Source organism: Ursus americanus, chromosome X (assembly GCF_024610735.1).
Source record: "Ursus americanus isolate L20-20 chromosome X, mUrsAme1.1.p, whole genome shotgun sequence".
NCBI classification, from domain to species: Eukaryota; Metazoa; Chordata; class Mammalia; order Carnivora; family Ursidae; genus Ursus; species Ursus americanus.
The window spans coordinates 121,455,811-121,477,981 of NC_142164.1; the positions used below are offsets into that span (position 1 = coordinate 121,455,811).

Consider the following 22,171-nt stretch of genomic DNA (forward strand, 5'->3'; position numbering starts at 1 on the left):
CCTTTTTCTTCTCCTCCTCTGCCTTCTTTTTCTCCTTCTTTTTCTCTTTCTTCTCCTCCTTCTTCTTCCTGTCCTCCTCCTCTTTCTTTTCCTTCTCCTTCTTCTCCTTCTTTTTCTTCTTCTTCTTCTTCTTCTCCTTCTCCTTTGTCTTCATCTTCCTCTCCTCCTCCTCTTCCTCCTCTTCCTCCTTCTTCTCCTCCTCCTTCTCCTTCTCCTTCTTCTCCTTTTTCTCTTTCTTCCTCTCTTCCTCCTCCTCCTCATCCTCCTCCTTCTTCTTAAGATTTTGTTTGTTTATTTGAGAGAGTGAGAGAATAAGCAGGGGGAGGAGCAGAGGGAGAGGGAGAAGCAGACTCTACACTGAGTGTGGAGCCCGACTTGGGGCTCTATCCCATGACCCTGAGATCATGACCCGAGCCAAAATCAAGAGTCAGTAGTACAACCAACTGAGCCACCCAGGTTCCCCAATGGTGGTTCTTCTTAATAAGGCAGGAGAGAGAAGGAAAGCCATGGATGGCAAGTCTAGTTACCATCTGTCCCGTGGTGCCCTTATTCCCCACCTAGCTTGTGCAAGGCAGCCATAAAACTTGCCATTTCACCCTGTGCACATGGCGGGGGGATGTCCTAGCTGCCTGGGACCTTCCCCGTAGCCCAGAGCCAGTCCAGCTCTTTGTGGAACACCAGGCATCTGTTGCAGATGGGAGCTGATTGCTTCTGCCACCAGCCCTGCACAGAAGTGATCACCACAGATGATCCTTGTCCCCATCCCCGTTTACCATGGCTCAGGGAGGTGGCGTTCTCCAACACAGTTGCTTCCCAGGTCTGCGGCATCACGGGGAACAGGTTACAAAAGCAGATTCCCAGTCCTGCGAGGAGTCAGAGCCTCTGAGGCCGGGGCCTGGGCATCTGCATTTCCCTCTGGTTGAAGCCTCACGGCCCCGTTACGAATGGACTTACACTTGATTTCCAGACCCAAAGAGGAGTCTCTTGGGAAATCACTAGATCGTGTGTTCTTTGTGACTTTTGAAAAATTCTGAGTAAATTTGTAAGGAACAGTTTGCCAAGACTTGCAGTCTAAGCAAGGAGGGAGTAAAGGTTCGTTCATGAGGTTTATGAGGTTCATACGTTCTAACAAAGCTGTAAGCAATAGCCCTGATTTCTTGGAGGAAAGAATGTTCTAGGAGCCATTTCTACCATTAGAAATGGCTCATGCTGGCTCCCGTGCTGTGTGTTGAGATTCAGGTGTGGGTATGCAAAGCCTGTGCTTTCAAGGGACAGCTCTTTGTCAGCTCCTGTGTGCTAGAGGGGAGGCCGCCGAGGGTCTCAGGGTCTGCAAGGCAATGAAGGCAATGATTCCTCATCACGCGGGATGGTGAGCTCACTTCCGAGAGGAGGCACGCCCCTCTCCTGAGAGCCGACGGTGTGCCCCCTGTTGGCAGCTCCTGCTTCTTCCTCCTGTCAAATGGCACCAAGTAGGCATGTGGAATTAGCGCCTGGGAGATCCAGGCACTTGGGTGGCTAACCCTTCAGTTGCAGACCCAGGAACCTCAGCCCATCTTGATGCACGCTTCACTCCCTCACTGCCTCCTGCTCCTGGGCATCTCCGTTTACGAAAAGGGCAGACCCTTTGTGTGAACAAGAAGCATGGCTGCGCGTCCTTGGCGGGGGCAGCTGGCCCTTCTTTGTCCTTTCTGCTTCTTAGAATAGGACCAACAAAGGCCCTAAGGGGGGTCACCGGGTCTTGGGCGAAGCCTGGCCTGGGAGCATACATGCAGAGCCAGGGAGGTGTCTGGACCCGAGCCGGGTGAGCCCTGAGGTGTGCAGCATGGCTACTCCAAATGGGGACCCCGTTCAAGGTGCTTGCCTGTGTCTATTATGATTAAATGGGTCAGTAGGGTGAGCAGGGAGGAAAGAGGTCTGAATCAGACACACACACACACACACACACACACACACACACACACACGGGACAGCAGATGCGTTGGCAGCCCCCCTTCCTCTTGGCACATCTCCTTGCAGTCAAACCTAGCTCCCGATGCTCTCCAGAGCTGAGCTCCGAGGAGACGCTTCTCTCCAGAGCAGCGTGGACCCTCTGGGGCCTCTGAAATTCTTGCCCACACACCGCCAGTAATGCAACTTGGATTGAGGCCCATGGGAGCCTCAGTTACTCATGGAGTATGGCTCTTGTAGGATTCTGGCATTGGGTAATTCTGTGGTTTTTTTTTTTTTTTTTTTTTTTGAGCAAGCAAGCACACATCCTAACAACATTAGTGTAGGTTCCAGCCAAGAACACAATGATTTCTCAATGCCTACAGGCTGTCCAGCCCACCTCTACCTCTTCTCTAGACTTACTGTAAGTAAAAACAACAAGAGAACAATGACAAAGGTCTTAGTTGGTTGCTTCATCCTCCTTGCTTTCTGGTACTTTCTGCCTTTGAGGTCATGGTTAGTTGAGATCCTACTTTGGGTTAGGGTGGGAGGATGTCCACATACCAACCTTTAACTAGTTGAGCTCTTGGAAGGATAGAACCAAGGCAATATGGCTCATTTCTCAAGTGAGAGATTTCCCGGGGACAAGAGTTTGGGGACCTTATCATCATGTGTCCATGACGCCAAAATCTTTATTGCTCTTGAGTAATAACTACTGAAGAAAGCTGTCTTGTTTGGAGCAAATACTGTCACTTGTAGGAAAGAAAGAGGAAGAAAGAAAGAAAGAGAGAGAGGGAGGGAGGGAGGAGGAGGAGGAGGAGGAGGAGGAGAAGAAGAAGAAGAAGAAGAAGAAGAAGAAGAAGAAGAAGGAGGAGGAAAAGAAAGAAAGAAAGAAAGAAAGAAAGAAAGAAAGAAAGAAAGAAAGAAAGAAAGGGAGGGAGGAGAAGAAGAAGAAGAAGAAAGGAAAAGAAAGAAAGAAAGAAAGAAAGAAAGAAAGAAAGAAAGAAAGAAAGAAAGAAAGAAAAGAAAGAAAAAGTGAGAGAGAGGGAGGTAGGGAGGGAGGAAGGAAGGAAGAAAAAATACAAAACCCAACACCACCACAAAAACCAACGACAGAAAGCCATAACAGCATCCCAGGGAACCTAAATGGGAATAGAGAATTTCAATACTAGTAAAAGAACTTAGGGAAGGTAATTCTGTTTTGGACATTCGCCATAGACTCACAGAAAGCCGGGCAGAATCCCCTAATCCTAAACCTTTGGCGTGATCCCACTGGAAATGCGGAGTCTGCAATCTTCTGTAAAAGGCTTGGCTTTGTATTCTTCAGAAATATCTTCTCGACCAGTTTCCGTCTTTCCTAACATTGTTCCGCCAGCAATAGCTTGACTCCGTCTTTATTGGGAAGAAGGGCCGGTTGTTTGATTCATGGGCTTTTTGCTCAGGTATTATGTCTGGTTTGCTTTCGTTGAAAGAGAACTTTTCCTGTGCCAGGAGAAGTCAGTTGGGTGCACTTGCCAGTAAGATAGTTTTACCTTAGAAATACATCTTTGAACTATAATGTTTGGATTATCCAACTGACTATAAAATAATTAGTCATGGAAGCAAAAAATACTATGATGTCATTTTGGTATTCACTATGGGACTAGGTAATAGCGTTTTTGGATCGCAATCTACTAGTCTTCTCTCATCCGAGAGAGATTCAGATCTTGAATGTAGACCTACCTTGAGATGAGTAGACACCTACCATTTTTCTTCTACTCATAGGCTCTCTGATTTTGCAGAATGATCCTTCTGGAGCTTGGTCCAATTGGAAAAACTTGAGTGAGGGTTGACTGTATGGATTTCTTTGTTCCCTCCACCATATATCTTTTTCTTTATGGCTTAGAGTTCTCCAACACCCAGCACCTACTTGGTAAAGCACTCGATAGGAGTTTGTTGGCCAACAGTCAACGGTATCCCCAAGAGAAGTTCGAACAGTATTCTGCATGTGTGTTTAGGTCTGGCGTATACTCAAGACTACTTATCTTCCTTACTTAATATAAAATGGCCCTTACTGATGTGAATTTTTCAAACTAGAGTCCTTTTTTTTTTTTTTTTAACCTTACCATTTTAATTTAGTGTCCCGAGTTAGGCAATAAACCGCCATGCTAGCTAGCTAGATGACAGCCAGGCAGACGGACGGACAGCTGGTTTCCTGTGGGTAATTAGAAGGTTTAGAAGGTCACTGTGTCTTTTCTGAAAGCATGGAAGGAGAAGCTCAGCACTTTCTGAAAATTTAATCGGCTATTATAGCTCTCACCTTGTTCCTTACATTAAAAGGCTCTTCATTGCTCAGGCTTGCAACGATTAATTTTAACCTTTCGAAACACTAGCAAGGTGAGTTCTATGAGAGAGAGCGATTGTCTGCCTGGTTTCCTTAGCTCCTCTATAAATACCTAGAGGATTAAAAAAAAAATCCCACAAGGAGGAATTTTCATCTTCAGATTGCCTGCCACATTCTGCTTCCCCCACCAGTAATTTATGGAATATTTTCACTTCCCCCAAGGTCATTGGCTGTTTTATCTCCACTTTTCCTCTGGACACATCTTCAATGGTCCCTTTGAACATATCTCAAGACGCTCTGTGCATCTAAGCTAAGTAATGGGACATAGCACATGTTACCGTTTCAAAAAATAATTCCAGAAACGTTACTTCTGGAATATTTTTCCCTCTGGGGGAAATGACATAGACTTTAGTTAGTATAGAATAGAAGCTAACATAATATAATTAAATATTATTATAGAATAGAAGCATGCGTAAGAAGGGGTTGGCTTTTTAGAAGATAAAACGTGGAGTGTTATGTAGAGATATTTCACACATGTCAGTTAGACCCAAGGTATAGCGGCATGTTCTCTGTGATATGTGGTTTTGAGTAGGCAGGACCCATCATGTTAGCGAGTTAGAAATCCGTTAGAGCCCCCTGGTAGCAGATGCTGGTAACCCTCACGGCCAGGAGAGTCTCCATAAGGTACCGTAGGGCCTTGGAGATAAATATTTATATTTCCTGTATTTGCAGGTTTTATCTTAAAGGCTTTTCTCATGGAGCCACATTGTACTCTCTCCAGAGAAGTGTGGGATTTGCATGGTTCTAAGTATTTATTTGCAGATAAGTTGATCCCTCTCTACTCATGATCTTTCCGATCTTCCCCTATGCCCCCGTTCCCTCAGGTTTCCTTCTGGGGCTGTTTCACTTCTGCCTGAAGAACTTCCATTAGCATTTCTTTAACCTTGGGGTCTGCTCATCACAAGTTTCCATACCTTTCCTTTGTCTAAAAATGTCATTACTCTGCCTGCATTTTTTGAAAGCTATTTTCCATGGACCCAGAATTCCAGGTTGAAAACATCTGACCCCCGCAGGATATTAAAGGTGTTCTGACATGGACCTTCGTCATCTGGGATGAGAAGTCAGCTATAATTATTATCAATATTTTGGGAATATAAGTGTCTTTTCCCATCTTTTCTGTTATTTTCTCTTTTCGTTTTCTGTTTTCAGAAGTTTGAGCGTATGCATAGGTGTGGTTCCTTTTCCCCCTGTGTTTATTCTGCTTCAGTGTAAAAGGCTTTCTCTATCTGTGAGTAGTTGGACGTGATAGAATTTAGAGAATTTTAACCATTTTTTTCCCAAAAAACTTTTTCTGCTCTGTTCTTTCCATGTTCTTACGAGTCTACAATTACACATGCGTTAGGTAGCGTGGTACTGTCTGGCATTTACTTGATTGAGCACTGTTCATCTTACTCCAGCTTTTAAAAATTTTGCTCTGTGCTTCAGTTTGGATAATTTCTATTGACCTACCTCAAGTTCACCAAATTGTTTTTTCAGTTGTGTCTATTATACTTTTAATCCCATGATTGCATTTTTGATTGCAGCAAAATAAACTATATTTTTCAGGTTTAGGGTTTCTAGTTGGTTATTTTTAGTTTATCTATCTTTTCTAACTTTCTTCATGTCCTCATCTTTGATGCCCATCTGTTCTTGTAGCCTGTTTCATATGGAGTCGTTATTTTAACGTCCTTTTCTACTAATTCTAACATCTGCATCATCTCTGAGTCTGTTTCTATTGATTTTTCCCCCTTTTGACAGGAGGTGACATGTTGTTGCTTTGCGTGTGAAGTGATTTTTATTGTGTATTAGATCCCATGACTGATCTGTGGTACACTCTGGATTCTGTTATCTTCCTCTGAAGGATGTTGGGTTTTGTAGCAAGCAATGATATGACTTACAGGATACCTAGGTCTTGTGGAAGCTCAGCTAAAGTCTGGTTATCGTAAGTCTATTTCGTTGTTGCCCTTGGGCCTTGGACAGCGCTCTTAATCTTGAGACATGGTCCTTTCTTAAAAGACATAGACCATCTTGGGTTTCAGGTGAGAGTCCAACATGTTCACCAAGTCCTTCCAACTTGGCAGGACTCAAATGTCATCTTGTCTCCCCAACACCAGGCAGCAACTGAAATGTCCGTGCTCACATATCAACCTTCCAGCTGTTGTTTGCTTCTGAGCTCCTTCGTGTCTCGAGTTCGAGTCTTTGACATCCAGTACTCAGCTAAAGGGTCCGCAGGAGTTTCTATTCACATTTGGATGCTCTGCCCCCCCCCCCACCTTGGCCTTTCAGTTTTAGGGTTGTACCTGTTGATTCCAGCTGCCCTAACACCTCCAAACGTTGCCCACTGTCCTCTTAGCCCATCTATTTATTATGTTCTCCTGAGCTCTGCACCTGTGCTCCTTTCGCTTGTGGCATTGTACTATCAATTCCAGCTGTCCCAACAGCGCCAAACTCTGACCTTTGACTCCTTGGCTTGTCTATTTACTATTTGTACTTGAGCTCTGCACCTGTGCACCTTGCAATCTGTCAAATACCCTTATTGGAGGGGAAAGGATAAATAACTGTCTTTTGCAAACCAGGATTCGTGGTCATTCCCAAATAAGCTAGTGAGGCTACAATGAAGAGCTTGAACAAGAGAAATTGCTAAAGTCCTTTATGTTCGCAATTGCCATAATCAGGGAAACAGCCAACATCACACTGGGTACTTGCTGTGTACCGGGTAATGTTGTAAAAACTCACTACGTGTGTTATTCACATGCCCTGTCCTTTGAGGTAGGTATTATCCTGACACACATTTTCCAAATGAGGAACGTGGGATCCTAAAGAGTTTAGAGAAGTTGCTCCACGTCGTGCAGTTAATAAATGAAGATGTTGGAATTTGAACTCAGTGTTCAGGAATGAACTTAGAAATACATGAGATCCTTAGGGATGGGGAGAGGTGGAGAGCGGCAGGGAAGAGGAAGAGAAAGGAACTGGCAGATGGCAGTTGAGTTGGGTGTCCATCAGCCAGGGTCTTCTAGGAGTACTGGTTTGTGTAGTGTGGTGTGTTTTGTCCCCGGGAAGACCTATTACACACATACCTGGCTTGTCGGTAAGTGTAGGTAGCTGTGAGTTCACATGTGTATGAGGACAAAGATAGCGTTCCATGCTTCCGTCAACGGGACAAAATGACAGCAAAAAACACATGGTAGTATGACCCCCTCTTCCTCTCAGCAACAACTCAGCAGAGGGAACCATGTGCTTCCCAAGGGTGCTGAAAATCCCCCCAAAAGCTGAGGAGGGTTCTAGGGTCTTCACAACCCATGACAAGGGCGTGGATCCTTCAAATCCAGAACATCACCTGAGGAGGAAGCATGACCCGGCTGCCATTTGTGTTCTGGGTACATATCCATCACCCAAGATGAGATCCTGCTTTTCCTTCTGCCCATAACATCTTGCTTTTCCATGTTCTGTCTTGTGGGACATCTTTCTCTGTTAATAAATTTAAGTCCTTATTTTTAAGGACTTTAAGGGACTTTTAAGGATTTTTAAGGGACATCTTTCTCTGTTAATTTAAGTTCTTATTTTTAAGGACCTCCTTCCATTGTGGAGATTTACTAAATCATTTGCCTAATTTCTGATCGATGCACATTTTTTTTATTATTATACATGCTCCATGCCCTTGGATTTGTATCCTTGGACACTTTTTTATGTTCCCCTTGAGATGTATTCTGAAACGCAGAATGAAGCGTAGAACAGGCATGGACTGGTGTTGGCAGGGGGCTCTCCAGGACACCGGCACCAATCACGCTGTCCCTTTTCCCCCACTGTGTGTTTCCCTGCTGAACCGCTCATCTGGGTAATGATTAGGCCACTTGGCGAAGCCGTGTTGGCCTGAAGAGGACTGGCAAGGGTGAAATGTGCCCAGTGACATAGGACGCGGATATGGCTATGCCTTGCTTTGGGAGCTTGGGGTGGAGATGCCTCTCCACCTGGGTGATCTGGCTGCCCATCTGCACGTGCCCTGAGCTAGCCTTCTAAACCTGGAGCTCACCTACACATACTTGGCACGTTACACTGTGGGGTTGGTTCAACCTTTTTCTCCTTCCCTAACTTACGTGTCGTGACTCCACAGCCTGGAACATGCTGAGAAGCCCTAGGCGTGGACAGGAAGGGCTTTCCGTGGGATTTCAGTACTTGGCAGGCCTGTCCCTCAGTCACTTACAGCATTACCTCCCCAGGTGTGGGCTTTTCCCATCAGACACCTGCCCTGACTCGTCCTTTGAGTGTTCCTGCTTTGAGTGTTCAGTTGATGCTGTGTTTTCTCCCATCCGATGCCAGAGAGATAATGAAAGGGTTGATGTGATATCCCAGGATGGTGAGGATTTCCTACATTTGCCATCTTAGAGCGGGCTTCCTGTCTCTGGTTTTCTGGGGCGCACTTGTATGTAGGAATCTCACCTTACAGAATGGCTCTTCTACTTTGGAGAAAATTCTATATATGCTCTGCTTGTAAGATTAAAGGTAAGAATGCATGTTTAAAACTTCCCTTTGGGAAACAAGTCACAAAAAGCCCTCTTACCTGTAACACACATTCTTTTTTTTTTTTAAGATTTTATTTATTTATTTGACAGAGACAGAGACAGCCAGCGAAAGAGGGAACACAAGCAGGGGGAGTGGGAGAGGAAGAAGCAGGCTCATAGCTGAAGAGCCTGATGTGGGGCTCGATCCCATAATACCAGGATCACGCCCTGAGCCGAAGGCAGACGCTTAACCGCTGTGCCACCCAGGCGCCCCAACACACATTCTTTCTTTGTACCTGCGGGTGGGTAAATGGCAACATGTACTATTGCTCACCTGCCAGCTATGGCCAGACCTGTTTGAATCTCTACTGTTATTATAAAAAAAAAAAAAGAAAAGAAAACAACAGACTTTAATTTTTTGTGGCATTTCAGGCTCCTAGAAAACTGAGCACAAAATACAAGGAATGCCCAACTACGTGGCCCCCCACCCCTCACTTTCGCTAATTATGAACATCTCGCATTTTTAGGGCATATTGACGACAGTCAGTGAATAATGGACACGTTATTGTTAATGAAAGTCTATAGTTTACATGAGGGTGACTTTTGGACAAATGTACGGTGACGTGGGTCCACCATGACAGTGACGTACAGACTCATTTTATTGCCCTAAAATTCTTCTCTGATGTACCTACTCGTCCCTCCCTGCTGAACCCCTGGCGACCACTCCTCTTTTTACCGTCTCCATGGTTTTGCCTTTTCCAGGATGTCCTAGGGCTGGAATCATAGAGTCCGTAGCATTTTCAGACTGGCTTCTTTCCCTTCGTAATACGCACTGAAGAATCCTCTGTATCTTTTCATGGCTTGAGAGCTCCTTTGTTTTCACGCCGAATCTATGTTTTTAGGACAAACTGCCCTCTACACAGGATTCTGAATGCTCATGAGTAAGCACAGGCAGAGCTAGGTGGTAGGGGGGTTACACAGACGAGGATGGACGGCCGTGCACCGTGTTTTCACTTTGTGAAAATCCAGCTCTCTTGTTACTTCGGAGGATGGTTAGGGTAGGGGTCTGAGTGACACTCAGGGTCAGGATGAGGGTCAGGGTTAGGGTTGGGGTCCGGGTCAGGGTTCGGATCTCGGTCAGGGTCAGAGTTAGGTTCTGGGTTAGGGTCAAGATCAGGCTACATATAGGGCTAGTGTTAAGATTAGGGTGAAGGTTAGGGTCAGGGTTAGGGTCCAAGTGAGGTTTAGGGTCAGGATGAGGGTCAGGGTTAGGGTTGGGGTCCAGGACAGAGATAGGTTCCGAATTAGGCTCTAGAGTTAGTGTTAAGGTTAGGGTGACGGTTAGGGTCAGGGTTAGGGTCCAAGTGAGGTTTCGGGTCAGGATGAGGGTCAAGGTTAGGGTTAGGGTTAATATCAGGGTTAGGGTCAGAGTGAAGGTCAGGGTGATGGTTAGGGTCAGGGTTACTTTAGGGTTGTGGTTTTTGTTAGGGTTAGGGTCTAGGGTTAATATCAGGGTTAGGGTCAGAGTGAAGGTCAGGGTTACCGTTAGGGTCAAGGCTATGGTCGAGGACATGATCTAGGGTTAGTTTTAAGGTTAGGATTCGGATCAGAGTCAGGGTCACGGTTAGTTAGGACAGGGTCTAGGGTTAACATTAGGGTTGCTGAGGGCTGGGGTCTGTGGGTCAGTGCGTAGTTTAGGTTAGTGTTAAGGTTAGGGCTAGGGTCATGGTCATGGTCAGGGTTAATGTAAGGTTAGAATTTAGATGTTGGGTTCGTGCTACGATTATGTTTCCTCGTATGGTTCGGGTCAAGCTCTGCAGATCAGGGTTGTAATGAGGGTTTGACTCAGGGTTGGGGGTATAGCCGTGGTTAGGTCAGAGTGGAGGTCAGGTTAGCCTCAGTTTTTGGTGAGTGCGAAGATTAGAAGTGAGGGGTTGCAGGTGCTCTAACTTGCTGTCAGAGTCTGATCCCACTTTGGGGTGAATCTCTACCTGGTGTTTTACTGCATAGTCTTCCTGACACCATATCTGGATATATATCTTATACCCGAATATCGAGCACCTGCCATGCACCCCTGGTTTGCCGGAACTCCTTCTGGGCTCTGAGTTTATTTCTGTCTCTCACCTTCTTCCCTGGGCAGAGGGCGTCCCCTTGCCTCCACGGCCGCAGCCCCCCAGGGGAGTGTTTGCATGTGTTTGGAGCTGAGTTTCTGATCTCACATCATCTTTTCTGCACATGGGACTTGTCGGGAACACGTCTCAGTGTCAACGGTATTGAGCACGGGGTTGTTTTACAAGTTAATTACCCAGAAGATTATCGCGTGGTTTTAGCGGTGCCTATTGTATGCACTATTTAACAGATAAGGAATAATGAGTGTCGTTCCAACAGTCACAAGGTGGCTTTGTCAGCTCAGCGAGAGCGCCTTATCCTGGCTGCCTTCTGGCATGTGGGCTCTGTTACACAGAACTCAGGTCACAGATGGTCAGGGGGGCGTCTGAAAGCAACGCTGCGCCCATCCTTGTGGGGCCTTCTCCTGCCTCAAGAAAGAGGCACCTCACTCCTGCAGCAAATACCGCCCCCGCTACCCCATACAACGTTTATCAACTGTTCCTTCCCTGCTGTATGTCAGGCTCTCAGATCCAGCTCTTTCCAGCCTCTCCCTTTATTCAGCAAACACCTCTGTTTTCTGCTATAGCTTTGAAAACTATTAACGACCACTAATACCCATAGTTTCTGAAATGGCAGCAGTGTGGAAATTGGGGGCTGTTTGCTCTCTTTCTCACAGTCTGGAGCCCCCATGTACCCCCAGCAGAGGATTGTGCCCTGGGAGGCGCCCATAAAGGGAAGGAGGAAAGGTTCCCACTGAGATGCTCCTTGCTTAAGGCAAGCTGCCCCCCTTTGCTCAAAAGAGTAAGGCCTCAGACCATTCACTGCATCATTTCCCATTGCTAGAAATTTCTAGGTATTATTATCATTTTCTTAGGGAGTTATGGTAACAGTGGTGGGGTCTGGGCACGTTTGAGAGCCATCGGTGGGGTGGCAGATGGATTTGAGAAGGTACGAATTACTTGTCAATGCTCCTGTGAACTGATTGATGGCCCCCAAGAAGATAACATCGATAGATGGATGGGTAAATAGCATCTGGTCCATGCACAGACTGGAATATGACTCAGCCCTGAAAAGGAAGGATAGTTTGCACCTGCTAGGACATGGATGGACCTTGAAGATATGGTGCTGAGTGACATGAGCCAGACACAGAAGGACAAATCCTGTGTGATTCCACATATGTGGGGTCCCTAGAGGAGTCTCAGCCGTAGAGACAGAGAGTAGATGGTGGGGCTAGGGGGCGCCTGGGTAGCGCAGTCATTAAAGCGTCTGCCTTCGGCTCAGGGCGTGATCCTGGCATTCCGGGATCGAGTCCCACATCAGGCTCCTCCGCTGGGAGACTGCTTCTTCCTCTCCCACTCCCCCTGCTGTGTTCCCTCTCTCGCTGGCTGTCTGTCTGTCACATAAATAAATAAAATCTTAAAAAAAAAAAAATGGTGGGGCTAGGGGCTGGGGGCTGGGGCTGGGGAGTTAGTGTTTGATGGGGACAGAGCTTCAGTTCGGGAAAATGGTAAGTTTTGGAGACGGATGTGTATTTTGCCACAAGCTTCTTGCCACGGGGTCCCTCTGCCCATCCTGGTGGCCCAATTGAATGGGACCAATAATAACCCCATAGAACTCACTCACCTATAGTGTCCACAGACTTGTCGCCTCCACATGGCCAGGGGCTTCCTCAGGAGTGAGCCAGGCACCTGAGCAAAGTGCCCCAGCAGGTCACATGAATCAGGTTCTGGGGGTCCCTAGAGGTTCCTCCCCTATCAGGGGAGAATGTGGGTATCAAGCAGGCAACCATTTCCTCCAGATGATTCTTTTCTAGGATTCCGTCCTCCCCCCACTCAACGCTGGTCCCTTTTTTGCACATGTTTGGTCTGGCTGAGGTCTCAGAGTTGGGGGACCCACCTCACCCCCATCTTGCCTCTGTAAGTTCTACTCTCACTTCATAGCCCTTTGTCCATAACCTCGGTCCCCCAGTAAACAGTGAGGTGGGAGGAGCCTCTTATTCATATTTACTCTAAATGATTAAAAGGTGGGATTTCCACATGCCCAAACACGTTAACTTTTGAAAGCTGCCCTTCTAAAGCACGTAGACAGAGAATTCGCATCCAGTAAGACACTATTTTATAGAGAATAAAAATGGAATCTGTGGCCTTTCTATTCCATGCCGCCATCTAAAGAATATAGCCAAAAAATACTGAGAGAATTTAGACAGCCCTACGTTCTTGAATTAGTACAAAATGGGGGGGGGGAATTGTGTCTGGGTACCCCAGGACTGAAGTAAAAATTAGGGATGAGGAAATGGAAGTATTTGTGAAGAAACAAAACACCAAGTGGGACCAGAGAAGCTGCAAACAAGATTAATAATCATTTCCTTTAAAAAAATGAAAGAATAATAATTCACCGAACCATTATTCATCTTCCACCGTGCAAGAAGGACAAGAACAAATTAAGTATGCCTTGCAAGAAGAAAGAGGAAATAACGTCTAATAAAATGTGATTTAAATTTGGACGAAGAGCAATTTATTCTTGACTCTGGGCTAATATCTTTGATTACCAGTTAGAAAAGGATGTCTCATTCAAAAAAAAAAAAAAAAAAAAAAGAATTTTCCCAAATGGGTGCCAAGAGAAATGGAAATCACAGACAGATCTGCCATCTGTTGAAATAGCAAACGTCAGAGCTCCCCACCGAAAGGTCTTCTTGCCTATGATGGAATTCCTTTACATTTTCCCGAAACCTCCCATGGTGATCTAGAGCAGTGGTCTGCAGACTACTACCCTGGGCTAAAAGCTGGCCCTCCACTTGTTTTTACAAATAAAGTTTTATCGACACACGGCTGCACCCATCCATTTAGTTCTTGTCTGTGGCTGTCTGTTCTAGGACAAGAGTTGAAGAGTTCAGCCCACAAAGCCAAAATATTTACTCCCTGGCCCCTTATGACCAAAGTCTGCCAGCCCTTGGTTTACGCCATTCAAAGTGACCAGAGCCACCAAGCTTACTCTCGGTGTTAAATAGAATAACCTATGTTTTCTTCCCAAATGGGCACTTTCCAAAGGAAAGTCACAGACCAACCCTGCTGACCAACCTAGAGACAGAATAGCTAACTTAACGTTAGCTACTGAGTCGACTTCTAGGTTGAAAAATGCCCCTTGAGAAAATGCAAATACATCTTCATTCACTTACAGAACTATAATGGTAGTACATTTCCGAAGATAATAGTAAAGCATTCAGAATAATTCCATATCCATTAATTAGTAGACCTCTAAAGGAATTAATTTTGTAGCAGCAGCTGGAAGGCAGGAGGGGCTCTGTCTACACCTGAAGCATGAATTGAATGGATAACAAATGGATTTCCTTGCGCCCCTAACGCTGGTGGGTTGGTTCTGCCTGCTGGAATGAGATGAGATGAGAATGGTCCGGAAGTGAGGATGATAGTAATCGATTAGGGATGTCTGCTGTGGTTATGGGAGAAGGAGGTTGGTCATATGCCACATTCTTGCCCTTCTGGTGAGTTGTCTCATAAGCCCAGTAAACCGTTAGTCATTCAAAGCATCAACAATCTCTAGCAACCACTCCGACCCTTCGGATGCGTCAGGGAGGCGTTCCCAAGGCGTCGCCGCTGCTGGCACTTTGCAGGCACTCGGCAAATACCTTTTTAATACCATCAGATGGTTTGGGTTCTTGCCCACATGGGATTTACATTCTAGCTGGAGAGGCAAATTAATGCAAGAATAGCCTCGTCCATAATTCTCAGTGAACAGAATAGTGATACACACTCTACAGCCATGTTCTTTAACCAACTGTCTTAAAAGATCTGGTTGCATCACCCGCCGTGATGCTACCACCTCTGATTTTCCAGGCACCCATTGGTTCACTTCTCTGTAGCCTCTGCTTTCTTGACTGTCCCTTTTATGCCACATCCATCAGTGCTTGAGGCCAGCATCTCACACTACACACCTTCCCCTGCGTATTGCGTCCATGATCATGGTGCCCGCTCGCACTGATATATTTTGCTCCAAAAGTCCTGCCAGCTGGAGCTCTCTCCCTGCTCAGCACATTCAGGACTGAACTTGACGTTTTCCTCCTCCCTGTTTCATTCTGTCAGTGGCGCCATCACCTCCCAGCTGGAGGCTAGACCCTGGAGTTTCCCTGATGGTTTTTTCCACCTCTCCATTTTCCTTCCTATCTTCAGTCAGTAACTCAGCACTTTGTATCTACTTTGTCAACATCTCTCAAAAACGCCCATTCTGTTTCTGTGTTACTGCTGCTACCCCACCCCAGGTCACACCTGTCCTAGTCCATAACACAACCTCCTTGCTGGCCTCCCAGCAACCAGGTTGTTGCCAGTCTGGACTGCCCACCCTGTAGTCCAGAGTCATGCTACTGCCTTACCTGTGTAAACTCCTATGGGTGGAGAACCTTCCATGCCTCCTTTCCGTGGCTGCACATGTGTACATGTTGTCTCTGCTTCTTGGCTGTTCTCTTCCTGACCATCCAAATCCTACTACCCCAGACTTCTCAGTGTCCACAGAAGACCCTAAAGGAGCTATCCTAAAGTCAGGTGCTTTCACTCCTTGCTCCCGTAACCTCTCCCTTATCACCTCCCTCATGCATTGTGCCGTGGTTTGTCTAGCTGTGTCACTGATGTCCCTGGCCCATAGCATGGTCCCTGGCATATCAGAGGCACATGAAAAACACTGTCTAACAGGAAAAAAGTGTTGGAAAACATCTTGTACATTGGGGGATCTCAGTGAAGGACAACTGCTATGATGCTGACCTTGGTCATGGTGGTGATGATAGTGGTGATGATGGTGGTGATGGTGATGATGGTGGTGATGGTGATGATGATGGTGGTGATGGTGATGGTGTTGATGATGATGATGGTGATGGTGGTGATGGTGATGATGATGGTGGTGACGGTGATGATGGTGATGGTGATGATGATGATGGTGATGATGATGATGGTGATGATAGTGGTGACGATGATGGTGGTGATGGTGACGATGGTGGTCATGGTGATGATGATGGTGGTGATGGTGATGATGGTGATGGTGTTGATGATGGTGGTGATGATGATGGTGATGATGATGGCGGTGATGGTGATGATAATGGTGGTGATGATGGTCATGATGGTGTTGATGATGATGATGATGGTGGTGATGGTGATGATGGTGATGATGATGGTGGTGATGGTGATGATGGTGATGATGGTGGTGATGGTGATGGTGATGATGGGGGTGATGGTGATGATGGTGGTGATGATGGTGGTGATGATGGCGGTGATGGTGATGATAATGGTGGTGATGATGGTCATGATGGTGATGATGGTGGTGATGATGGTGATGATGGTGGTATGTTGATGGTAGTGGTGGTGATGATGTTGGTGATGGTGATGATAATGATATGTTGTTATTGGTGGCAATGGTGGTAGTGGTGGTGATAGTGATGATGATGGTGATGATGTTACATGATGATGTTGATGGTGGTGGTGATGGAGGTGATGGTGATGGTGATGATTGTTGCTCTCTTATCCACCCCAGCTATTATCACATAAAATCACAAAATTGGGGAAGTGATGCCCAGAGACTGTACTGGGCTCCGAGGGATGCTGAGCTAGCTGCTGGCACTGAATTTCACATTCGTGTCTGTCCCCTACCATAATCTTTTCCTGCTGTGCTACAGGAGAGACTCATTAGTTCTGTGGCTTCCCTCCATGCCCTGTGTTGGGATCATATTTAATTCAAGATAATTGTCTTAATGAATATTGGAAGAAACTAATCTGCCTGCCTGTTTGACCTTGGACACTCTATTTCCTAAAATTTTTGGTCTTCTCTCCCGAGCTACAATTTTGCAACGCTTACTCCAACTGAGAGAACAGCCTTTTCCCCTGACACTACCAGAAACGAATTAATTCGTGTTCATATTCATTTTCACTGATACCTCTGTCACTTGGGATGGAGGTTTCCGGTAAGAAATCGTATTTAATATTGCCTTTGTCACTTTACAGCCTTGCTTTTGCATAGAGCATTCGTCAGACATCCTCACGGTCACCATGGTAGCTGGATACGCTTTGCATTGATTAAAATACAGTCTCTGCAGACAACATCCCATTAAAAACTACTCAATCATTTCCAACGTTCTTATATTAGAACTGCGATTGAACCCGACTTCTCTGTTCTTCCGGTGGCTGAAATTTGCACCTTACAAAAACACTTTTTCTGAAAGCCCTTGCTCGGTGAACTCGGTTGCATGCCACTTCACTTTTGCCTTTGGACAAAGGCACAGAGACACCACACTTCCAAGGAAATGTAAGTAAAGAGAATTGATTTTCTCCTCATTCTGCCCAGGGAAGGATCAATCTGAAGGTTGTAAAGAGATTTGAGGGCAATGATCATTCCGCCTCGTCCTGTTTCATTCAAGTCTGAATTCTGTGAATTCTAATAAGCACATTCCTCCCATCAGACCTCCCTGTCTCCGACCTGTGGGAAGTGTTCTTCGGGGAAAGACACTTTGCCTATGTCGGTGAACCACGGTTTATCTAGGCACATCTCCTACCTGGGATGGGGCCCCTGTAATGCCATGTGAGGCTCATGCTTCACACACTGCCCTGGATGATTCGTGAGGTCCAGTCTTCATTAGAAACATCCTTGCTGTAGGCGACAGTCTAGACTGTCCTGTGGTCCGTCCATCTGAGCCTATGTCCCTGCCACGTCCTCCTCCTGGGGGCCTAGGGAAGCTGGCTGGGTCTGACACCCTCCCCGCCCTCATTGAGCAGCTGACGCCAGCCTTCATGCCAGTAGACTGACAGGCCAAGGATGGTGGTTGAGGGGCATCCAAGATCACTTCTCCAAGCAGTGGAGATTGTGTTACTAAATAGTTTCAATAAGCCAGATGAGTCTAAGAGAGCCCACGGGACCTCTCCAAGCGTTCTGTCCTCTGCAGGTGACAGCTTTGCTGTTGGCCATCCAAGCCGTGGGTGACATAGACACAATGCTTCCCCGTTGAGCTGGCTCTTCCTGAGTGGAGCAGGTCGGGAAAATGCCACACTCCAGCCACCTGCCACCACTCCTATTCTCCACATCCGGAATCAATAACATGCACCTGCCTCGTTGAATGAATTAATTCATGCACCTATCAGGAGACTTCTCCTTTCCAGGAGAATTCCCATCATGCCAAATGTCTTGCTTGCTTCCCTTTGGCTGTAGCTCCTTCCTGGGAATCTGAGATGCTCTCGCCTGCCACTGTCATAACAAAGATGCCTTGTGACTCAGCCGCTTCTTACAGCACTGACCCTGTCATTGTAGAAATTCGGTGATGCCAAGTCTCCCTTCTCCTATTATACACCTTTCCAGTTTTTAGAGTTCTTCTTTGCCACCCACATGGCTTTCAGATGCTCTAAATTCAGCACCTTCTGATTCTGTGAGTTGGCGTGTAGGTCAAGCTGTCCCAGACATGATGGGTGGAACCAGACCAGGGTGCCTGCCTGGGGTCTGTCTGTGTCCCTAGGTGAGACCCCCCGTGTGTGTGTTTGTATGGTTGTGTCACGCATTGTCTTCCTGCTGGCAGGCAATATCCATCAGTACCTGCTTCTCCTCCCTCTGTGGCTTCATCTGGGGTTGGGTACTTTAGATAATGTCTCTGGGCTGGTGTTAATCCTGGGCCATGGCTGGAGAATAGCTTCTGAGAACTAAAGGGGCTTGAAGAAGAAATGTCCGTAACACTGTCATTCGAGGGCTCACCAGGACCCACTTGAGGAATCATCTTCATCACGGTCTCCTGTATATGACAGCATATGGCAGCTGGGCGCAGCATCTCATGGCTGGTATCCAGACGCCCTGCTTGTGTTTCCTTTTGGTTCTGGGTTCAGCCTTCTTTGCTCACGTCCCTGTCTGTAATAGCTAAACTTTAGGTGCCGAAACCATATTTCAGAACAAGACACACCTTGTGACTGGTGTAGACTGCCCCTTGTGTCGAAATCAGCAGATATTCTCAGAAACATGCGGATGAATGCCCGATGTCATCACACCTCTTTAAGAGCTGCACGAGTGTCCTGGGGCTGTTGAAATGAATCAGTACACACGGGGTGGCTTACAACAAAAGGAATTCATCCTGTCACGGTTCTGGAGGTCAGAGATCTGAGATCCAGGCGGGGCAGGGCTGCTGAGATCCAGGCGGGGCAGGGCTGCACTCCGTCCGGAGGCCCCAGGCATCCCTGGGCTTGTGGCCGCATCTCTCCCATCTCTGCCTCCATCTTCATGTGGTTTCTCCTCTGTGTCTGTGTCTCTCCTCTCCTGTCTCTTACACGCACACCTGTCATTGGATCCAGGGCCATCATTTCCAGATCCGTCACTTAATCACATCTATAAAGACTGTTGGTCTCAAGAAGGCCATATTCTGAGGTTCTGGGGGAACTTGTCTTGTAGAGGGCTAGCCCTCTAACCAAGACACGTGGGAAGATGAGAAAGGGATCAGATACAGACATGGTGGGGGGATTCCTGCCCAATTACATAAACCACTGATTCCTGTTCATTGATTTAGCCTGGATATAAAGTTGAATCAAATACAGTCAATATCTCTTAGCAGGCAAATGAGGGAACATTGCTCACCTGCTTCAATCAATAGAGAGAAATCATTCATCAGGTACATAACTCACCTCTTTGCAACCCCCTTCTCCTGCCTCAAGCAATAATCTGAGATACTCAAATGATTTCGATGATTTTTCTCAATGCCGGACTTCATTTTCATTACTTGTGAATTCATTTTCTTTTTAGCTGTTCTCAAGAAGAACCTTGGAAATTCAAGTTAGCGAAAGTGGGTGTGTCTGTGGGGCACCTGGCTGGTTCCGTTGGAGCATGTGACTCTTGATCTTGGGGTCGTGAGTTTGAGCCCCACGTTGGCCATAGAGCCTACTTAAAAAAAAAAAAAAAAGCCAAAAGTGTATGTATTTGTATGAGTCTGGGTGCATCTGTGTATATCTATCTGTTTATATCTATTTATTTATATTTACCTATTTCTTGGTAGATATAAATAGGTACATATTAAATATAAATATCTATAAGGATAGATTATATTTATAAAACAAATACATTTCTGTTTATTTATAGACAGATGGCTATACATACAGAGAGAGAAAGATTATTCTGTATATTTTTTATCGTAAAATGATTTTTTAAGTAATTCAGAATAGTTAGCTTTGCTAGATTTGTCCAAAGAAGTTTAAGGAGGCAGGTGGTGAGTTTGGTTGGGGTTTCAGAGCCAACACGTGAGACAGAATAGTTAGGGCTCATGAGGGGTTTATTGAGTATAGCATGCCTTATGGGGCCACATTCTGTTCTCAGTGTCTGAAAGTTAGGACTTGGGCTGACATCCTGTGAGTGAAAACAAGTATTCGTTGATAAACTCATTCCAATCCTTTCTCGGTGTGCCTTAGATTATTAGTAGAATCTCTTGTTTATCTCAAGTTCTGACAGCGTCTGACGAAACCCTTGAGATTTTAAAACTCTTGATGTTCCAACATTGCCAACCGGGGACGACAAACTTTTACCTGCGACATGTCTTGGTTCTCCCACAGCAAATGGCTTTGAAAGCTGGGTTCTCATGCGTCATTCCCTGTGATGCAGACATCTGCTGATGTCCCACCTGCTGCTCTGGACAACCTCTGGGTGCATGGACGGGTCACCCCTGTGCCAAATTCCCTCCTAGCATCTCATTGTCCCATGTAATCTGTAGCCACCATTGTGCAAGACCACATGAAGTAATTTTAAGAGAAAGGCATGTTACTAATTTGCAATAAACGTCATGCACACTTGCAAACGGCATCTCTGCATATAACATCATTATTTTAAGCTGTAGATACGGCTTGTGAATGGTACAGTTTGAATTTTATCTTCCTGTCTCCTCACTTTGTTAATTATATACATTCATAGACTCTCACTCAGTTAGAAGTTGGGTCAAGATGCGTGCATTCCGCTTCCGTACTGAATGTTTCTGTTTCCCCCCAGAATTCATCTGTGGAAGCCCTGCGCTGTCATGGGATGGTATTAGGGATGGGGCCTTTGGGAGGTCATGAGGGTTGCATCAGATGCTATATGATGGTATTGGTGTCCTGGTAAGAAGTGGACACCAGACCTGTTGAATTGCAGCCTCCATCCCTGTGGAAAAATACATATCTATCGTTTATAAGCCTCCCAGTCTGTGCTAATCTGTTATCACGGCCCACACAGACCAAGACATTTATACCATTCATAAAGTGTATTCTCTGTTAAAAAAAATAAGCGGGGACACCCGTAAAGAAATTTCCAGGTGATGGAGCAACATATAAGACCGTTATATGTATTAAGTAATTGTTAGAAATCACTAACAACAACTATGTCTGAAATAATCATTGGCCACGTTGACGAGAGTTGGCATCTAAAGACATCCTACCATATTTTGTGGATGTATAGAAAGTGAAAGTTAATACAAGAAATTCATTGAGTAGCTGACTTTTATTTTTTTTATTATTTTTTTTAAAGATTTTATTTATTTATTCGACAGAGATAGAGACAGCCAGCGAGAGAGGGAACACAAGCAGGTGGAGTGGGAGAGGAAGAAGCAGGCTCGTAGCAGAGGAGCCTGATGTGGGGCTCGATCCCAGAATGCCGGGGTCACGCCCTGAGCCGAAGGCAGACGCTTAACCACTGTGCCACCCAGGCACCCCGAGTAGCTGACTTTTAAAGACTCATTTGACCCTCAAACAATGCAGAGGTTAGGGATGCTCACCCCATCGCCTCCTTGCACAGTTGAAAATCTGTGTATAACTTTTGAGCCCCCCAAAATTTAGCTACAGGTACCCTACTGTTGACTGGAAGCCTTACTGATGAGAAAATGCTTGATTAGCGGGTAATTTTTTGTGTTATGTGTATTACGTATTATGTTCTTACAACTGTGTAAGCTAGAGAAAAAAAATGTGGATAAGAAAATCAATAGAGAAAATACATTTACAGTACTTTGCTGTATTTCTTGAAAAAATTTGGGTCTAAGTGGACTTTGTAGTTCAAACCTATGTTGTTTGAGGGTCAACTGCATACCACTCAAAAGAAGGAGCTCAACAAACCCATGGGATATGTTGCAAATGTGTTTGTATACTGCAGTGACATGATACATTGTTGCCATGTGGTACATTTGTAAACTGTGGTGCGCTGTGACCACATGATACATTGTAGCCATGTAGTGCATTGTAACCATGTGTTGCCTCATAACCAATAACAATGCTTACAGGTTGTTACAGGTGGTATATGAATT

The 22,171-nt window shown here is 45.8% G+C and overlaps 1 protein-coding gene across 7 annotated transcripts in view; it reads left to right on the forward strand.

Annotated features, from left to right (window-relative positions):
- Positions 1 to 22,171, forward strand: part of DHRSX (dehydrogenase/reductase X-linked) — a 230,120-nt gene that overhangs the window by 35,102 nt on the left and 172,847 nt on the right. The gene's annotated exons all lie outside the window — the stretch shown is intronic.